General features: G+C 35.0%; 1 protein-coding gene across 1 annotated transcript in view; it reads right to left on the bottom strand.

Annotated features, from left to right (window-relative positions):
* Positions 1–11270, bottom strand: part of LOC112395160 (uncharacterized) — a 404375-nt gene that overhangs the window by 1866 nt on the left and 391239 nt on the right. The gene's annotated exons all lie outside the window — the stretch shown is intronic.

The raw sequence follows: 11270 nt of genomic DNA, 5'->3' as shown, positions 1-11270 counted from the left end.
TTTGTTTAGAATGTGTTTATCAGGTACTTAAAAATCTCCTACTGGGGGCTTCCCTGGTGGCGCAGTGGTTGAGAGTCCGCCTGCCGATGCAGGGGACGCGGGTTCGTGCCCCGGTTTTTTACAAAAAAAAAAAAAAAAAAAAAAAAAAATCTCCTACTGGGAGAGTACAAAGGAAGTTTATAGACATATAATACACTCAAACCATAAGTGGATATTCTTATGACATTATAAATTCAAGAAACTATATATCTTCATGTTGCTGCATGGGAAACTGTTTAGCATCATATAGATGATTTTAAATACCATTTGCATTAGTCAAAACCTCACTTCTGTAAAAAGAGAAATTCTAAACCAAAACATAACTCTTCATTTAGTGTATCAACAATTTCTTTTCAACCAGCATCTGATAACGTGGTGGTTATCTAAACTGGTATAGCCCTCAGATTAATGAAAAAGAAAAACGGCATATATATATATATATATATCTGCCATTGATCAAACTGTCAAAATAGATCACTTGGTTTAATTCAGTGACACACACAGGCATGTATGAAAAGGACCTTGAGGGTTGGGAGGATTGGTTTTCTTAGATCAATACAAATATAAAGGAACGAGGAGGAATAAGGAACATGGTTAAGTCCTTATTTGATGAACTGCACAGCAGTGACTATACCATAAAATAAAAAATTACTGCAATATTATCTACTCAAATAACTGTGGAGTTAAGTATCTACTCACTCCTTCAGCACTGGAACTTGTTTATAAAACTCAAAGAAATTTTTTTAAATGCAGTTATTTTGAGATGTTCCTAAAATTGTCCTCTTTCTACATGTAAATGTCCCATGATAATTATGAATAATTTCACGTTCATATGAAAAGCTATAAAGATTCAACAGATCTTCCATGTTTCCATTTTATTTTCACAGATTTATTTAACTTTGTTGATATCTGTATTTTGCAGATTATTTGAACATTAGAAAATGCAGGAAAAATAGCAGGATTTATTTTATGTTTCTACAAATCATTCGATAGACAAAATTTTGTCTCCCCTTTGTCTTGAAAAATAAACATTTAAACACATCATGCAAACGGAACATTCCCTGGACACTTGCAAATTCTTTAAAGGAAGACATTATGCACACTGATTGTGAATATTCAGTCCCCCGTAAGGTGCACTTAATGGAAAAGAGCTATATATACCCTTTTCAACATTTCTTTTGAAGGTTCCAACCTTAATTTAGTCTCTACTTAAATAGGAAATTTGAAAAGTTATTCCTAGAGATGAAAAAAAAAACCTTAAAAGACAGAAGGGACCTTAGAAATTAAAATCACATCCCCTCCTTTTAGACGTAAAACCCCGAGATCTCGGTTATTTCTTAAGGGCACGTGCTGATAAGAGGCAGAGCTGGTAGGAACAGTGCTTTTCCCATGGGGCCACAGCCAGCACCTTGTTCTCACAGCAGCAGAGGCATCTCCTCCCCATTAGAACTGCCGCGGCCTGAGAATCTACTATCCTACTCATCCTCAAACACCGCACTGTTCCTTTCATTGAATATGCAAATTGACCTTTTACCATCAGTTTGCAAATTCCTTCTTGTTGTCATACAGCAAGACTTCCTGTTCAGAGACTGCCTCTCAGGTTTTCTCTAAGAATGCACAGTCAGTCACAAATCAACTTTCACCACCTAGAAGCAGATGATTGGCAGTGGGTAAAAATACAGTGGGTGTCAAAATGATCTGTGAAAAAATTGGATGTTGAATGACCTCTAAGAGATCCCAACCAGAGACCCTCACCTGCAATCCTTCCTTCTCACCTCCTGAACTCATTCCCCATCCCAGGCTATAATTATAGATGTTCTGACTTAATAGAACAGAAAAGAAAACAATTGCAAGTTTTGGGAATAAAATCAATTTCAGGTTTTTGAACACTTGGTAGTGAGGAATTTTGGTAAAACATCAGATGTATATCTTTCATATGTTGTTCTCTGTATGTCTCTTTCACTCCATATGTTACTTTATTCATCAGTTATCACTGATGAGTGATTTTATGGATGGGATTTTTAAATAAAAGATTAACTGGCAAAAAAAATGAATAACAACATTAACACTCCTGGTAACATACTTAAATATTCATTAATGGTATAATGCCATTTTCTAAAAATATTTACATTGGTTTTAAGAAATGAAGTACTTATATTAAAAACTAAGCTAAGCAGTAATAAAATTACAAGATAGTGACATAGATAATGATCTTCAAATTATCAGAAGAGTTCTCCCAAGCACAGTGTTTTCTATTTCCTGACAGAAACAGAATATTCCTACAAAATATATTTTAAAGCAATTTATGTTTGCCCTCCATTAGATGAGACCTAGAGAAATCAAATGATATACATATTCCAAAAAGAATTTTAGCTTCTTTAACAATCCAATGTGGAGCTACAATCCATGAATTTATCTAAAATCCTTTTGAATTTATTTAAATATCAAACAGTGAAAATTCATCAGTAACGAGTACTGATTCCTATAAGTTTATGCAAATACCTCGCATAGGAAGGATATATTTCAGCCTCAAAATATAATCAACAGATTTTTTTTTTTACTAATACTATATTATAAAAATCTAAAACCTTTAGGGCATTACAAACATGAGCTAGTGTCAAACTTTATTTTCCCAAACTTTTTTTTAGTCTGTGTTTATATAGAATTCATTCTATTTGCCTTCATTGTTTTACTTTTTTCTAGAGTTTTCTAATTTTGTGTGATGTAGTAACTGTGTATCCATAATTTTCCTGATGAGAGTACATGCTGATATAACAAAAGCAAAAAAAAAAAAGTGTTTTTCTGTTTCCTTTCTAATATCCTTTCTAATAAGCTTAGTATCACCTTGGCTTTTATACAAATAGTAGCATTCTGGCCCATAACATTGAAGAATAGTCTGGATTTATTTTCCAATATTTCAAGAAAAGGTCAAATCCATTATCCAGGACTTGAAGTTTAGATTAAATGGATCTTCCTTTCATTTAAATGGAAGCTGATCAGCTAATCTTCCAAATCCTACAAGCCATGTCCTAAGTTAAGTAATCAATACGAATCATTGTTAGATAACTAAAGAGATCCATTAAAAAAGAAAAAGAAAATGCTTAAAAACAAAAACAATTTGGTCTCATACATTTATTTCCTGTGCAAAAATTCCATTTCTAACCTTCACCCACAAAATCCCTATATCAGTTTCACCCAATTATATCTAATGTGGGCCTGATTTGCTTCCCAACTATACAGTCTTGTAATTTATATCATGGTGATGCCAATTAATTTAAAGTGAACTCTTCACAACTATGTGAAAAAGGTGGTATGTTGTCACAGCAGTAGTCAATTATTATATGAATAAAGAGTCACTTACCCTGTGTTCCCCTTATTGTTTTGTCAGATTTGCCATTGCATTTTAATGGGAGAGCATGGGGAATGAATATTAAAGGAAAACTATTTACTTTAGCTATGCCATTTCAGAGGAATTTAATATGTTTTATTACAATTACTATTTATAGTGTGCATTTGAATGTAAAATATATATGCAAAATTAATTATAATCATAATTGAATAGATATTAGTGTGTTTCCAAGTATAACAAACAGAAGGTGGGAAAATAACATTTTTTAAATGACCTAATTTCTTTAAGAAACCACAACATTTTTTTCTCCTTATTTCATTTAAGATACAAAAATTGGATTGGATGCCTACTAGAGAAAAAAAAAAACCAATGAAGTTTAACTGGGTTATTGTTTAGTCATTGAATATTCATGCCTTGTGTTGTATCCAGATTAAAGTCAGCAATGAATATTTCTGAAAAACAGAAATCTATCTTGTTAAATTCACATTTTTTCCTGGGGTGATGATTGTTTAACTATTCCTGGATATCTCACAAAAAACATCATTTCATCGACTTATATTTTTACAAATAAGAATTTTGAAATGGTTAATTTTTTTTAAAATATGGTGTGGTTTCCTTATTCTGATACTTTTATTCATTATGTGCATTGGGGAAAATAAGTTGTAAATTAATTTTGTGAATGATGATGGCTTAGATATAAAATATAATAAATATCTGGTTCTTTTTAAAAACTGATAAGAAGAAAAAATAAAATTTTTCATAATGTAGGTATATTAAATATTCTTGTATTTGTTTCATATATTTTAATTAAAATATCTTACTTTAAAAGTTTCAGTTTTAGGTCTTTAAAAAGTAAATATTTTTGTGAATAATGCCTTTGAATGATTGTTTTTGTTCTTCTCTCCAAATATGTCATGTTTGCCACAAAGACATAATCATGAATCGAAATCATAAGACTGGTTTTCCTTACTTCTTATAAACAGAAAAGACAGAGGAAATTCCTATTATGTATTAGAAAAAATATATTTTGAAATTAATTATTCAAAGCAGTATTTGTCAAAGGTCTGAACATGAATCTTTTATGGGACCATACCAAAATCCATTATTAAAAACCAAGAGCACTTTGAGGGAGATTTAAATGTCGAATTTATGATTGAGCTACTAAAAATTTGCTTTTAAAGCATGTTTATTGTAGAACAACTCTATAGATTCCTTTATAGGATTTTCTTTTTTTGCTAGAAGCAGTCTTTTAAAATGAGTAAACAAGCACCAACACTAAAAGATTAAAGATTGATTGGAAACTTCAAACAATGAGCCCTCACTGTGTTTTAAGCCAGATAAAAGCCATTTTCCCAAATGTAGTTTTTATATTAAGTGGTAGAAACCAATGAAGAGTGAAAAGTATCATTACATAATGGCTTGAAGTAAATTTAGAACTTCATTGAGAAATCTAAAGTTACATGAATATACTAACATATACATAGATCCTCTTAAGGTACTCTGTTTCTGTCTTTTGAAAGCATTAATTACTTATTTCAACTGGTCATTTTTAAGCTCATACAAACTGTTTCATAATACCTCCATTTCAAATAGGAGTAAAGCCTCAGAAAAAAATGCAAGCAAGTATTAATCAAATTAGAAGACCTATTTTCTAATTCAATAACTTTGAAAAAAGAGGCTAAATATAAGCAAAACACATTTATTTTCTCATTCTGTAATTAAAATTAAAATGTAATTATTAGCCCTGAAACATAAAAGAACATTTCTTCAGTCAGTATTGAAAGACCATAACAGTCTATTTATGTGTTTAATTACTACTGTCTGATCAGTTGAGTTTTAAGAATTTCCCATTGAATTAACAATTCTGAGGTAAGCAGTGTGGAAAACACAAGAGGTTTTTTAAAGTCTTCAAAAAGTGTACCATAAACTGAAAGACAGTAGAATTTGTTCAGCAGCTCAGAGCTTAAAGCATTTTCACAGAGAAAAGTAAGTTTTTGCTTTGCACAACGTAATATACAATTTTGCTTTGCACAACGTAATATACAATTAAAAGAACTATGGTATAAATGTTAACTGCAGGGTACGTGTTGATAATTACTATCACGGTATACAAAATACATAAATATAAAGACATGGACAAGTTAAAACGCGGTCAGCTGAGACTTGGAAAAGAAAAGTTGTGGACCAATGTGTGAAAACGCAGGGCCCACCTACCGGAGAGGAGGGCAGGGACCGCGCCGAAAACCACGGCGCAGGCGCACTGAAGAGAGCCGGCTGGGAGAGAAACAGCGAAGATCACCTGCGGTTGACGAAACAAACGTAACGAAGGTGGATTTCAAGATTTGGGCCTTGGAAGAATAGAGGAATCAAGCTACAACTAACAGAAATATCTTGTAGAAAAGCAGAATGACTGAAGGAGGATGACGTAGGTTTAATGTTAAAGGAATTCCATTCAACAAGTGAAGTTGTAGGACTACCTGTGTCCCGTGGTTTTGAAGGATGTAAAAGAAGTGCATGCTTCTCCTCTTTCAGCTTCCACCAGCAGTTACAAACGCTCAGGTCTTCCACTTCGAATGAAACAGCCGTATCTTATTCTTCGTCCCTGCTCTACTTCTACCATAGTTTATACTCTTCACCTCCAAGCATCATGGAAATGTGTGGTCTGCACGTGGCCTTCACTTGCTCCTCTCCAAGTCGCTATTTAACTTAGTACAAGAGGGGCTTCCGTCACTGGCGCTCACTTTTCCCTGAAATGTCATGGCTGTTTGAGATTAAATCTGGTGACCAATTCCCAGCCCTCTCATGATGGCCGTTCTGTGGAACTGCACACTGTTAACTGCTTCCTTCTGAATACTCGACTCACGGGATCTCTGTGACACCGTTTCCCACTAGTGCCCTTGTTTCCTAGCTGCTCCTGTTCCATCTGCTTCACAGGCTCCTCTTTCTCTGCCTTCTCCTTAGTTTCCCAAATTCAGCTTTCCATTCTCGTTCTCCTTCCCAGTCCCAGGACACTCTCCTGAGAGCATCCCCAGCCCCAGTCTCCATCACTACGAATATTCTGACTGCTGAGCAATTCAGATCCTGTGAGGTCCAAAGCTTATACCGTATAGAGGGTCCTCTTTAAGAAACGGAACACAGAATTCTGAATACAAAATTAGTTTAAGAAGTGAATACATACTTAGAACAACAACAAACAAAAAAAACCACATAATTTTTAAAAGGCTGACAAATACCACAGTATCATAGAAACCAAAAAAGTAACACATTTTCATTAACTGTCTGACACAACTCTATATTTTACTCCATTTTCATTAATCGTTTGGTAACATGATAGAGAGACTAGACAGATAAATCACTCTTTCATCTGGTGTGGTTAGTCAGCTTTTGTTTCTTATTACTGATATTTGGAATGCAAAAAAAACCATAAGACCTCTCACCCAGATGAATGCGCTGTGTGTAATCCTCTTATAGGTTTGTGTCCAATAAACGGAGGAATTCAGATAAAGTTCATTTCTTAAATTCCCTTCAAAATTAAAATTTATTCTGCATTTATAATTATGTGTTTCAGTATCAAATATATTCATGAAAGAAAAGAACTTCTATTTTGATCAAGCATTAGTAAAAGCCACATCTTTCACTCAAAGTTTTTCACATCTGGATGATTCTAAGAGTTTTCCACAGAACAACTCGTGGTTCCATACATTCAGACTTTATTCCTCCTCCGTGACCCACGTTTCTACACCAGGCAACCCGGGACACTTGGCCCTGCCCCTGCACGTTGTAACGTCAGGTGAGTTGGCACAGAGGGCCGTACACGTGTGCCTGAAAGCCTTTCCTGAACCAGGATGGCTAGCACCAGGATTGTGAAGCTCCCAAACACTTTATTCTAAACCCAAACCAGTGTATCATCATTGCCTTTCAGGCAGATCCCCAAACTCACCCAGCCACTGTCAAGACGGAAAGTGTAGTGGAGGGAAGTCAGAGTAAAAGGGGCAGCAGTCTTAGGCAACTGTGGTTAAAATACTTTGTTGCTAAAAATTTTACAAGAGCACATGACCTTGTGAACCCGTTGTGAGGGTCCCTCCCAGAGTCATGCCAGTGGGGTGGCCCAAGTTTGTCTAATCCGGATGCACAGCCCCACCTGGCTGTTATGCAAACATCTCATCATTGAAAATGATGTGGCAACCTTACCTCCGGGCAATAAGACCTTCGCATCCTCTAGTATTCCTTCCGTTACTGGTCACCCATCATTGAGATACCTGAGTCTAAAGGCAAGGAGTCATTTTAACAGTTCTCCTTTGATCTCAGATCTAATTAATTGATAAGTTCTACTGATACAATTTATTTCGATCACCACTGTCCCTGCTATAAATCAGGGTCCCATCATTTTTTCTGCCTTTCCAACAGCCACCTAACTGGCACCCACTTTGCCAGTCTTACCTCACTGTGACTCACTTTTGTATTCTGCCAGAAAGCTTTCTGAATTAAAAATCCTAACAAGACACCCTCTTGCTTAAACCATTAATGGACGCTCATTATGCACAATTTCCAAGCTTCTTACTCTGGCATATAAATTCCTTCATAACATAGTTCCTGCTTTCTTTTTTTTTTCATCTTTATTGGAGTATAATTGCTTTACAGTGTTGTCTTAGTTTCTGCTGTATAACAAAGTGAATCAGCTATATGCATACGTATATCCCCCTATCCCCTCCCTCTTGCGTCTCCCACCCACCCTCCCGTGTTTTATAGTGCCTGGCCTTACATTTAGGTCTTTAATCCATTTTGAGTTCATTTCTGTGTACAGTCTTAGGGAGTGTTCTAATTTCATTCTCTTCATGTATCTGTCCAATTTTCCCAGCACCACTTATTGAAGAGGTTGTCTTTTCTCTACTGTATACTCTTGCCTCCTATATCAAAGATAAGGTGACCATATGTGCGTGGGTTTATCTCTGGGTTTTCTATCCTGTTCCATTGATCTATATTTCTGTTTTTGTGCCATTACCATACTGTCTTGATTAGTGTAGCGTTGTAGTATCATGTGATGTCCGGAAGCCTGATTCCTCCAGCTCCATTTTTCTTTCTCAAGATTGTTTTGGCTATTGTGTTTTGGGTCTTTTGTGTTTCCATACAAATTGTGCCATTTTTTGTTCTAGTTCTGTGAAAAATGCTACTGGTAGTTTGATAGGGATTGCACTGAATCTGTAGATTGCTTCAGATAGTATAGTCATTTTCACAATGCTGATTCTTCCAATCCAAGAACAGAGTATATCCCACCATCTGTTTGTTTCATCTTTAATTTCTTTCATCAGTGTCTTATAGTTTTCTGCATACAGGTCTTTTTGTCTCCTTACGTAGGTTTATTCCTAGGTATTTTATTCTTTTTGTTGCAATGGTAAACGCGAGTGTTTCCTTAATTTCTCTTTCAGATTTTTCATCATTAGTGTATAGGAATGCAAGAGATTTCTGTGCATTAATTTTGCATCCTGCTACTTTACCAGATTCATTGATTAGCTCTAGTAGCTTTCCAGTAGCATCTTTAGGATTCTCTATGTATAGTATCATGTCATCTGTAAACAGTGACAGTTTTACTTCTTCTTTTCCCATTTGGATTCCTTTTATTTCTTTTTCTTCTCTGATTGCTGTGGCTAAAACTTCCAAAACTATGTTGAATAATAGTGGTGAGAGTGGACAACCTTGTCTTGTTCCTGATCTTAGAGGAAATGGTTTCAGTTTTTCACCATTGAGAACGATGTTGGCTGTGGTTTGTCACATAGGGGCTTTATTATGTTGAGGTAGGTTCCTTCTATGCCTACTTTCTGGAGAGTTTTTATCATAAATGGCTGTTGAATTTTGTCAAAAGCTTTTTCTGCATCTACTGAGATGATCATATGGTTTTTCTCCTTCAATTTGTTAATATGGTATATCACATTGATTGATTTGCATATATTGAAGAATCCTTGCATTACTGGGACAAACCCCACTTGATCATGCTGTATGATGCTTTTAATGTGCTATTGGATTCTGTTTGCTAGTATTTTGTTAAGGAATTTTGCATCTACGTTCATCAGTGATATTGGCCTGTAGTTTTCTTTCTTTGTGACATCTTTGTCTGGTTTGGTATCAGGGTGATGGTGGCCTCACAGAATGAATTTGGGAGTGTTCCTCCCTCTGCTACATTTTGGAAGAGTTTGAGAAGTATAGGTGTTACCTCTTCTCTAAATGTTTGATAGAATTCGCCTGTGAAGCCCTCTGGTCCTGAGCTTTTGTTTGCTGGAAGATTTTAAATCACAGTTTCAATTTCAGTGCTTGTTACTGGTCCGCTTATATTTTCTATTTCTTCCTGGTTCAGTTTTGGAAGGTTGTGCTTTTCTAAGAATTTGTCCATTTCTTCCAGGTTGTCCATTTTATTGGCATAGAGTTACTTGTAGTAATCTCTCATGATCCTTTCTATTTCTGCAGTGTCAGTAGTTACTTCTCCTTTTTCATTTCTAATTCTGTTGGTTTGAGTCTTCTCCCTTTTTTTCTTGATGAGTCTGGCTAATGGTTTATCAATTTTGTTTATCTTCTCAAAGAACCAGCTTTCAGTTTTATTGATCTTTGCTATTATTTCCTTCATTTCTTTTTCATTTATTTCTGATCTGATCTTTATGATTTCTTTCCTTCTCCTAACATTGGATTTTTTTTGTTCTTCTTTCTCTAATTGCTTTAGGTGTAAGGTTAGGTTGTTTATTTGAGATTTTTCTTGTTTCTTGAGTTAGGGTTGTATTGCTATAAACGTCCCTCTTAGAACTGGTTTTGTTGCATCCCATGAGTTTTGGGTCATCGTGTTTTCATTGTCATTTATTTCCAGGTATTTTTTTTAATTTCCTCCTTGATTTCTTCAGTGATCTCTTGGTTATTCAGTAGCATACTGTTTAGCCTCCACGTGTCTGTATTTTTTACAGTTCTTTTCCTGTAATTGATATCTAGTCTCATGGCGTTGTGGTCGGAAAAGATACTTGATATGATTTCAATTTTTTTAAATTTACCAAAGCTTGATTTGTGACCCAAGATATGATCTAGCCTGGAGAATGTTCCATGAGCACTTGAGAAGAAAGTGTATTCTGTTGTTTTTGGATGGAATGTCCTATAAATATCAATTAAGTCCATCTTTTTTAATGTGTCATTTACAGCTTGTGTTTCCTTATTTATTTTCATTTTGAATGGTCTGTCCACTGGTGAAAGTGGGGTGTTAAAGTCCCCTACTATAATTGTGTTACTGTCGAATTTCCCTTTTATGGCTGTTAGCATTTGCCTTATGTATTGAGGTGCTCCTATGTTGGGTGCATAAATATTTATAATTGTTATATCTTCTTCTTGGATTGATCCCTTGATCATTATGTAATGTCTTTTTTTTGTCTCTTGTAATAGTCTTTATTTTAAAGTCTATTTTGTCTGATATGAGAATTGCTACTCCAGCTTTCTTTTGATTTCCTTTTGCATGGAATATCATTTTCCATCTCTTCACTTGCAGTCTGTATGTGTCCCTAGGTCTGAAATGGGTCTCTTGTAGACAGCATATATACAGGTCTTGTTTTTGTATCCATTCAGCCTGTCTATGTCTTTTTATTGGAGCATTTAATCCGTTTACATTTAAGGTAATTATCGATATGTATGTTCCTATGACCATTTTCTTAATTGTTTTGGGTTTGTTTTTGTAGGTCTTTTCCTTCTCTTGTGTTTCCCACTTAGAGAAGTTCTTTAGCATTTTTTGTAAAGCTGGTTTGGTGGTGCTGAATTCTCTTAACTTTTGCTTATCTGTAAAGGCTTTAATTTCTGCATCGAATCTGAATGAGATCCTTGCTGGGTAGAGTAATCTTGGTTGTAGGTTCTTCCCTTTCAT

Source organism: Neophocaena asiaeorientalis, unplaced genomic scaffold (assembly GCF_003031525.2).
Source record: "Neophocaena asiaeorientalis asiaeorientalis breed wild unplaced genomic scaffold, Neophocaena_asiaeorientalis_V1.1 scaffold25, whole genome shotgun sequence".
Lineage (NCBI taxonomy): Eukaryota > Metazoa > Chordata > Mammalia > Artiodactyla > Phocoenidae > Neophocaena > Neophocaena asiaeorientalis.
This window is presented reverse-complemented; position numbering and strand designations above follow the sequence as displayed.